A 9,860-nucleotide genomic window follows, 5' to 3' on the forward strand; every position below is an offset into this window, starting at 1 on the left:
CGCTTAGTAAGCGTGAGGTACTGGGATCAATACCCAGTGCCTCCAGAAATTTTAACACACCTACATGCGCACCTTGCCATGCAAGTGGAATAATTCTCAGCCTGCAGATGTGTCTAGGAAGATACAAGCGAATGATTAGCATCCACAATTGGCAAGCGTGCTGTTATTAGTGCGCGGGAAGCACCCTCCTCCCACGCCTACACTTTACTTAGAAACAGTACAAGTGTTCCCGTAAGATTCTCAAGCCTATGTCGGAAAGATCTGCCTTGCGCCGAGTTCACGTAAATCCCACTGCACATTCCTATTCTTTGCGTGCAGTCGGCTGCTACTGGTGATGCTAGTTGTGACTGCTGATAACAGATGCCGTAGCAATCAATTCATGGAGAGAGTTGTATGTTTTGCGATAGTCTGTCTCTGACAAGCAAGCACAGGTGACATAGGTGCGAACACAGGAAGCTAGCAGACCCTCGCTGCCTGCAGACACCGAGCAGCCACTCTAGGAGGGCGGCCTAAGCCGTAGGCGAAATGTGCTCATTCGCTTTTGCGCGACGTCGAACTATAAATAATGCTGTCACTAGCGTGAGCGTCGTGGAAAGTCGGAAAAGTCGGCTGCGTGGGTGAGTGCCAAGTTTGGGGAGCGTTTTGTAGTATGCGCAGTGCAATGGAGACGCGGAAACTTGTTGTGGCCCAGTGTTTTGCAGTTGGACGACAAGATTAGTACACAGTAGTAAAGAGCGAGGCACTGAGTTGGCATGAGTAATGGAGTGCACAATGGGGCTCGAGATGTGTTTGTTACCTCAGGCGCTGTATGATTGTCGACAAGGAGTGAGAACGGAGCAATTTGTGACGGCTCTTTCAATTTAAGACTTTAAAAACAGACGGAATTTGCATTTGTAATACCAGAGCATCGAAACTACTTGGAACTTTTGTGTATATGAACGTGTCCGCGCCTTTGTACTCTGCTCCCTTCACCGCTACAAACCAACCAACCATCGTGTCCGTGCGCATCAGAGTCGCAAAGAATGGGGAATAGCGCAGTTTCGTCGTGCCTGGGGCGTAGCCGAGATGGTAGAGCGTTCGCTTCGCATGAGAAAGGTGCAGGGTTCAAGCCGCGGCGCCCCAATTTTTTGTGGGCAGTGCATTGTAAGTGTTGGTCGCGGCGAACCCTAAGGCACGCAAGATGTTGCAAAGCCAGCGTCACAGACTGATATGATGTATACTGACGTAAGGAGAGCAAGATGTAAGTGTGGGGACCGGCTGTTATCGAGGTGTCATCGAGTGCAGATGTGTCTTAGGTATCACGGCTTAACCTCATTGAAGTCTAGAGGGTGGACAACACCTTCGTCTTACTCAGAGCGGTGTCCGAACTCTATTTTCGACGTTATACGTGCCACTTTCAGTGTGGCCAACTACGATTCGATACAGAATGCACGAAACCTGAAAGACACCCTAACGGATACATAGAGAGTAGTGTTTGTCTGCTGAATAATGGGAGTGCAAGGGTCTGTGTCTTCTATATGGCTGTATGTAGCACCATTAGTCTTCGGGGGGGTGGGCGTAGCTCAGATGGTAGAGGGCTCGCTTAGTAAGCGTGAGGTACTGGGATCAATACCCAGTGCCTCCAGAATTTTTAACACACCTACATGCGCACCTTGCCATGCAAGTGGAATAATTCTCAGCCTGCAGATGTGTCTAGGAAGATACAAGCGAATGATTAGCATCCACAATTGGCAAGCGTGCTGTTATTAGTGCGCGGGAAGCACCCTCCTCCCACGCCACCACTTTATTTAGAAACAGTACAAGTGTTCCCGTAAGATTCTCAAGCGTATGTCGGAAAGATCTGCCTTGCGCCGAGTTCACGTAAATCCCACTGCACATTCCTATTCTTTGCGTGCAGTCGGCTGCTACTGGTGTTGCTAGTTGTGACTGCTGATAACAGATGCCGTAGCAATCAATTCATGGAGTGAGTTGTATGTTTTGCGATAGTCTGTCTCTGACAAGCAAGCACAGGTGACATAGGTGCGAACACAGGAAGCTAGCAGACCCTCGCTGCCTGCAGACACCGAGCAGCCACACTAGGAGGGCTGCCTAAGCCGTAGGCGAAATGTGCTCATTCGCTTTTGCGCGACGTCGAACTATAAATAATGCTGTCACTAGCGTGAGCGTCGTGGAAAGTCGGAAAAGTCGGCTGCGTGGGTGAGTGCCAAGTTTGGGGAGCGTTTTGTAGTATGCGCAGTGCAATGGAGACGCGGAAACTTGTTGTGGCCCAGTGTTTTGCAGTTGGACGACAAGATTAGTACACAGTAGTAAAGAGCGAGGCACTGAGTTGGCATGAGTAATGGAGTGCACAATGGGGCTCGAGATGTGTTTGTTACCTCAGGCGCTGTATGATTGTCGACAAGGAGTGAGAACGGAGCAATTTGTGACGGCTCTTTCAATTTAAGACTTTAAAAACAGACGGAATTTGCATTTGTAATACCAGAGCATCGAAACTACTTGGAACTTTTGTGTATATGAACGTGTCCGCGCCTTTGTACTCTGCTCCCTTCACCGCTACAAACCAACCAACCATCGTGTCCGTGCGCATCAGAGTCGCAAAGAATGGGGAATAGCGCAGTTTGGTCGTGCCTGGGGCGTAGCTGAGATGGTAGAGCGTTCGCTTCGCATGAGAAAGGTGCAGGGTTCAAGCCGCGGCGCCCCAATTTTTTGTGGGCAGTGCATTGTAAGTGTTGGTCGCGGCGAACCCTAAGGCACGCAAGATGTTGCAAAGCCAGCGTCACAGACTGATATGATGTATACTGACGTAAGGAGAGCAAGATGTAAGTGTGGGGACCGGCTGTTATCGAGGTGTCATCGAGTGCAGATGTGTCTTAGGTATCACGGCTTAACCTCATTGAAGTCTAGAGGGTGGACAACACCTTCGTCTTACTCAGAGCGGTGTCCGAACTCTATTTTCGACGTTATACGTGCCACTTTCAGTGTGGCCAACTACGATTCGATACAGAATGCACGAAACCTGAAAGACACCCTAACGGATACATAGAGAGTAGTGTTTGTCTGCTGAATAATGGGAGTGCAAGGGTCTGTGTCGTCTATATGGCTGTATGTAGCACCATTAGTCTTCGGGGGGGCGGGCGTAGCTCAGATGGTAGAGCGCTCGCTTAGTAAGCGTGAGGTACTGGGATCAATACCCAGTGCCTCCAGAAATTTTAACACACCTACATGCGCACCTTGCCATGCAAGTGGAATAATTCTCAGCCTGCAGATGTGTCTAGGAAGATACAAGCGAATGATTAGCATCCACAATTGGCAAGCGTGCTGTTATTAGTGCGCGGGAAGCACCCTCCTCCCACGCCTACACTTTACTTAGAAACAGTACAAGTGTTCCCGTAAGATTCTCAAGCCTATGTCGGAAAGATCTGCCTTGCGCCGAGTTCACGTAAATCCCACTGCACATTCCTATTCTTTGCGTGCAGTCGGCTGCTACTGGTGATGCTAGTTGTGACTGCTGATAACAGATGCCGTAGCAATCAATTCATGGAGTGAGTTGTATGTTTTGCGATAGTCTGTCTCTGACAAGCAAGCACAGGTGACATAGGTGCGAACACAGGAAGCTAGCAGACCCTCGCTGCCTGCAGACACCGAGCAGCCACTCTAGGAGGGCGGCCTAAGCCGTAGGCGAAATGTGCTCATTCGCTTTTGCGCGACGTCGAACTATAAATAATGCTGTCACTAGCGTGAGCGTCGTGGAAAGTCGGAAAAGTCGGCTGCGTGAGTGAGTGCCCAGTTTGGGGAGCGTTTTGTAGTATGCGCAGTGCAATGGAGACGCGGAAAGTTGTTGTGGCCCAGTGTTTTGCAGTTGGACGGCAAGATTGGTACACAGTAGTAAAGAGCGAGGCACTGAGTTGGCATGAATAATGGAGTGCACAATGGGGCTCGAGATGTGTTTGTTACCTCAGGTGCTGTATGATTGTCGACAAGGAATGAAAACGGAGCCATTTGTGACGGCTCTTTCAATTTAAGACGTTAAAAACAGACGGAATTTGCATTTGTAATACCAGAGCATCGAAACTACTTGGAACTTTTGTGTATATGAACGTGTCCGCGCCTTTGTACTCTGCTCCCTTCACCGCTACAAACCAACCAACCATCGTGTCCGTGCGCATCAGAGTCGCAAAGAATGGGGAATAGCGCAGTTTGGTCGTGCATGGGGCGTAGCTCAGTTGGTAGAGCGTTCGCTTCGCATTTGAAAGGTGCAGGGTTCAAGCCGCAGCGCCTCCATTTTTTGTGGTCAGTGCATGGTAAGTGTTGGTCGCGGCGAACCTAAAGGCACGCAAGATGTAGCAAAGCCAGCGTCACAGACTGATATGATGTATACTGACGTAAGAAGAGCAAGATGTAAGTGTGGGGACCGGCTGTTATCGAGGTGTCATCGAGTGCAGATCTGTCTTAGGTATCACGGCTTAACCTCATTGAAGTCTAGAGGGTGGACAACACCTTCGTCTTACTCAGAGCGGTGTCCGAACTCTATTTTCACCGTTATACGTGCCACTTTCAGTGTGGCCAACTACGATTCGATACAGAATGCACGAAACCTGAAAGACACCCTAACGGATACATAGAGAGTAGTGTTTGTCTGCTGAATAATGGGAGTGCAAGGGTCTGTGTCGTCTATATGGCTGTATGTAGCACCATTAGTATTCGTGGGGGCGGGCGTAGCTCAGATGGTAGAGCGCTCGCTTAGTATGCGAGAGGTACTGGGATCAATACCCAGTGCCTCCAGAATTTTTAACATACCTACATGCGCACCTTGCCATGCAAGTGGAATAATTCTCAGCCTGCAGATGTGTCTAGGAAGATACAAGCGAATGATTAGCATCCACAATTGGCAAGCGTGCTGTTATTAGTGCGCGGGAAGCACCCACCTCCCACGCCTACACTTTATTTAGAAACAGTACAAGTGTTCCCGTAAGATTGTCAAGCCTATGTCGGAAAGATCTGCCTTGCGCCGAGTTCACATAATCCCACTGCACATTCCTATCCTTTGCGTGCAATCGGCTGCTACTGGTGTTGCTAGTTGTGACTGCTGATGACAGATGCCGTAGCAATCAATTCATGGAGTGAGTTGTATGTTTTGCGATAGTCTGTCTCTGACAAACAAGCACAGGTGACATACGTGCGAACACAGGAAGCTAGCAGACCCTCGCTGCCTGCAGACACCGAGCAGCCACACTAGGAGGGCGGCCTAAGCCGTAGGCGAAATGTGCTCATTCGCTTTGGCGCGACGTCGAACTATAAATAATGCTGTCACTAGCGTGAGCGTCGTGGAAAGTCGGAAAAGTCGGCTGCGTGGGTGAGTGCCAAGTTTGGGGAGCGTTTTGTAGTATGCGCAGTGCAATGGAGACGCGGAAACTTGTTGTGGCCCAGTGTTTTGCAGTTGGACGACAAGATTAGTACACAGTAGTAAAGAGCGAGGCACTGAGTTGGCATGAATAATGGAGTGCACAATGGGGCTCGAGATGTGTTTGTTACCTCAGGTGCTGTATGATTGTCGACAAGGAGTGAAAACGGAGCAATTTGTGACGGCTCTTTCAATTTAAGACGTTAAAAACAGACGGAATTTGCATTTGTAATACCAGAGCATCGAAACTACTTGGAACTTTTGTGTATATGAACGTGTCCGCGCCTTTGTACTCTGCTCCCTTCACCGCTACAAACCAACCAACCATCGTGTCCGTGCGCATCAGAGTCGCAAAGAATGGGGAATAGCGCAGTTTGGTCGTGCATGGGGCGTAGCTCAGTTGGTAGAGCGTGCGCTTCGCATTAGAAAGGTGCAGGGTTCAACCCGCGGTGCCTCAATTTTTTGTGGTCAGTGCAAGGTAAGTGTTGGTCGCGGCGAACCTAAAGGCACGCAAGATGTAGCAAAGCCAGCGTCACAGACTGATATGATGTATACTGACGTAAGAAGAGCAAGATGTAAGTGTGGGGACCGGCTGTTATCGAGGTGTCATCGAGTGCAGATCTGTCTTAGGTATCACGGCTTAACCTCATTGAAGTCTAGAGGGTGGACAACACGTTCGTCTTACTCAGAGCGGTGTCCGAACTCTATTTTCACCGTTATACGTGCCACTTTCATTGTGGCCAATTACGATTCGATACAGAATGCACGAAACCTGAAAGACACCCTAACGGATACATAGAGAGTAGTGTTTGTCTGCTGAATAATGGGAGTGCAAGGGTCTGTGCCGTCTATATGGCTGTATGTAGCACCACTAGTCTTCGTGGGGGCGGGCGTAGCTCAGATGGTAGAGCGCTCGCTTAGTATGCGAGAGGTACTGGGATCAATACCCAGTGCCTCCAGAATTTTTAACATACCTACATGCGCACCTTGCCATGCAAGTGGAATAATTCTCAGCCTGCAGATGTGTCTAGGAAGATACAAGCGAATGATTAGCATCCACAATTGGCAAGCGTGCTGTTATTAGTGCGCGGGAAGCACCCTCCTCCCACGCCTACACTTTATTTAGAAACAGTACAAGTGTTCCCGTAAGATTGTCAAACCTATGTCGGAAAGATCTGCCTTGCGCCGAGTTCACATAATCCCACTGCACATTCCTATCCTTTGCGTGCAATCGGCTGGTACTGGTGTTGCTAGTTGTGACTGCTGATAACAGATGCCGTAGCAATCAATTCATGGAGTGAGTTGTATGTTTTGCGATAGTCTGTCTCTGACAAGCAAGCACAGGTGACATAGGTGCGAACACAGGAAGCTAGCAGACCCTCGCTGCCATCAGACACCGAGCTGCCACACTAGGATGGTGGCCTAAGCCGTAGGCGAAATGTGCTCATTCGCTTTGGCGCGACGTCGAACTATAAATAATGCTGTCACTAGCGTGAGCGTCGTGGAAAGTCGGAAAAGTCGGCTGCGTGGGTGAGTGCCAAGTTTGGGGAGCGTTTTGTAGTATGCGTAGTGCAATGGAGACGCGGAAACTTGTTGTGGCCCAGTGTTTTGCAGTTGGACGACAAGATTGGTACACAGCAGTAAAGAGCGAGGCACTGAGTTGGCATGAATAATGGAGTGCACAATGGGGCTCGAGATGTGTTTGTTACCTCAGGTGCTGTATGATTGTCGACAAGGAGTGAAAACGGAGCAATTTGTGACGGCTCTTTCAATTTAAGACGTTAAAAACAGACGGAATTTGCATTTGTAATACCAGAGCATCGAAACTACTTGGAACTTTTGTGTATATGAACGTGTCCGCGCCTTTGTACTCTGCTCCCTTCACCGCTACAAACCAACCATCCATCGTGTCCGTGCGCATCAGAGTCGCAAAGAATGGGGAATAGCGCAGTTTGATCGTGCATGGGGCGTAGCTCAGTTGGTAGAGCGTTCGCTTCGCATGAGAAAGGTGCAGGGTTCAAGCCGTGGCGCCTCCATTTTTTGTGGTCAGTGCATGGTAAGTGTTGGTCGCGGCGAACCTAAAGGCACGCAAGATGTTGCAAAGCCAGCGTCACAGACTGATATGATGTATATTGACGTAAGGAGAGCAAGATGTAAGTGTGGGGACCGGCTGTTTTCGAGGTGTCATCGAGTGCAGATCTGTCTTAGGTATGACGGCTTAACCTCATTGAAGTCTAGAGGGTGGACAACACGATCGTCTTACTCAGAGCGGTGTCCGAACTCTATTTTCAACGTTATACGTGCCACTTTCATTGTGGCCAACTACGATTCGATACAGAATGCACGAAACCTGAAAGACACTCTAACGGATACATAGAGAGTAGTGTTTGTCTGCAGAATAATGGGAGTGCAAGGGTCTGTGTCGTCTATATGGCTGTATGTAGCACCATTAGTCTTCGGGGGGGCGGGCGTAGCTCAGATGGTAGAGCGCTCGCTTAGTATGCGAGAGGTACTGGGATCAATACCCAGTGCCTCCAGAAATTTTAACACACATACATGCGCACCTTGCCATGCAAGTGGAATAATTCTCATCCTGCAGATGTGTCTAGGAAAATACAAGCGAATGATTAGCATCCACAATTGGCAAGCGTGCTGTTATTAGTGCGCGGGAAGCACCCTCCTCCCACGCCACCACTTTATTTAGAAACAGTACAAGTGTTCCCGTACGATTGTCAAGCCTATGTCGGAAAGATCTGCCTTGCGCCGAGTTCACGTAAATCCCACTGCACATTCCTATTCTTTGCGTGCAGTCGTCTGCTACAGGTGTTGCTAGTTGTGACTGCTGATAACGGATGCCGTAGCAATCAATTCATGGAGTGAGTTGTATGTTTTGCGATAGTCTGTCTCTGACAAGCAAGCACAGGTGACATAGGTGCGAACACAGGAAGCTAGCAGACCCTCGCTGCCTGCAGACACCGAGCAGCCACACTAGGAGGGCGGCCTAAGCGGTAGGCGAAATGTGCTCATTCGCTTTGGCGAGACGTCGAACTATAAATAATGCTGTCACTAGCGTGAGTGTTGCGTGAGCGTCGTGGAAAGTCGGAAAAGTCGGCTGCGTGAGTGAGTGCCCAGTTTGGGGAGCGTTTTGTAGTATGCGCAGTGCAATGGAGACGCGGAAAGTTGTTGTGGCCCAGTGTTTTGCAGTTGGACGGCAAGATTGGTACACAGTAGTAAAGAGCGAGGCACTGAGTTGGCATGAATAATGGAGTGCACAATGGGGCTCGAGATGTGTTTGTTACCTCAGGTGCTGTATGATTGTCGACAAGGAATGAAAACGGAGCCATTTGTGACGGCTCTTTCAATTTAAGACGTTAAAAACAGACGGAATTTGCATTTGTAATACCAGAGCATCGAAACTACTTGGAACTTTTGTGTATATGAACGTGTCCGCGCCTTTGTACTCTGCTCCCTTCACCGCTACAAACCAACCAACCATCGTGTCCGTGCGCATCAGAGTCGCAAAGAATGGGGAATAGCGCAGTTTGGTCGTGCATGGGGCGTAGCTCAGTTGGTAGAGCGTTCGCTTCGCATTTGAAAGGTGCAGGGTTCAAGCCGCAGCGCCTCCATTTTTTGTGGTCAGTGCATGGTAAGTGTTGGTCGCGGCGAACCTAAAGGCACGCAAGATGTAGCAAAGCCAGCGTCACAGACTGATATGATGTATACTGACGTAAGAAGAGCAAGATGTAAGTGTGGGGACCGGCTGTTATCGAGGTGTCATCGAGTGCAGATCTGTCTTAGGTATCACGGCTTAACCTCATTGAAGTCTAGAGGGTGGACAACACCTTCGTCTTACTCAGAGCGGTGTCCGAACTCTATTTTCACCGTTATACGTGCCACTTTCAGTGTGGCCAACTACGATTCGATACAGAATGCACGAAACCTGAAAGACACCCTAACGGATACATAGAGAGTAGTGTTTGTCTGCTGAATAATGGGAGTGCAAGGGTCTGTGTCGTCTATATGGCTGTATGTAGCACCATTAGTCTTCGTGGGGGCGGGCGTAGCTCAGATGGTAGAGCGCTCGCTTAGTATGCGAGAGGTACTGGGATCAATACCCAGTGCCTCCAGAATTTTTAACATACCTACATGCGCACCTTGCCATGCAAGTGGAATAATTCTCAGCCTGCAGATGTGTCTAGGAAGATACAAGCGAATGATAAGCATCCACAATTGGCAAGCGTGCTGTGATTAGTGCGCGGGAAGCACCCTCCTCCCACGCCTACACTTTATTTAGAAACAGTACAAGTGTTCCCGTAAGATTGTCAAGCCTATGTCGGAAAGATCTGCCTTGCGCCGAGTTCACATAATCCCACTGCACATTCCTATCCTTTGCGTGCAATCGCCTGCTACTGGTGTTGCTAGTTGTGACTGCTGATGACAGATGCCGTAGCAATCAATT

This window comes from Schistocerca gregaria, chromosome 10 (genome assembly GCF_023897955.1).
Source record: "Schistocerca gregaria isolate iqSchGreg1 chromosome 10, iqSchGreg1.2, whole genome shotgun sequence".
Taxonomy (NCBI): domain Eukaryota; kingdom Metazoa; phylum Arthropoda; class Insecta; order Orthoptera; family Acrididae; genus Schistocerca; species Schistocerca gregaria.